Genomic DNA, 348 nt, shown 5'->3' on the forward strand with positions numbered 1-348 from the left:
TTGCATATCAACTTACATATCTTGCATGTTAACACAAATATCTTGCATGTTGACATAAATAACTTGCATGTTGACATAATTATCTCGCATGTTGACATAAATAATTTGCATGTCTACATATTTATCTTGCATGTTGACATAAATAAGTCGCATTTTAACTAAAATAAGTCGCATGTCTACATAATTATGCTGTACATTGCATCTGAAATGTCAGATACAGGCGTTAGTAGGTAAATTTGCCCATATTTAATTTATATTTTCTTATAAGATTGCCAACTTGCATGTCAACATAATTAACTAGCATGTTGACTTAATATGTTGCATGTCTACATAATTATGTTGCATGTT

Source organism: Saccostrea cucullata, unplaced genomic scaffold (assembly GCF_032062105.1).
Source record: "Saccostrea cucullata isolate Sc308-1 unplaced genomic scaffold, CSIRO_AGI_Scuc_v1 ctg7675, whole genome shotgun sequence".
Lineage (NCBI taxonomy): Eukaryota > Metazoa > Mollusca > Bivalvia > Ostreida > Ostreidae > Saccostrea > Saccostrea cuccullata.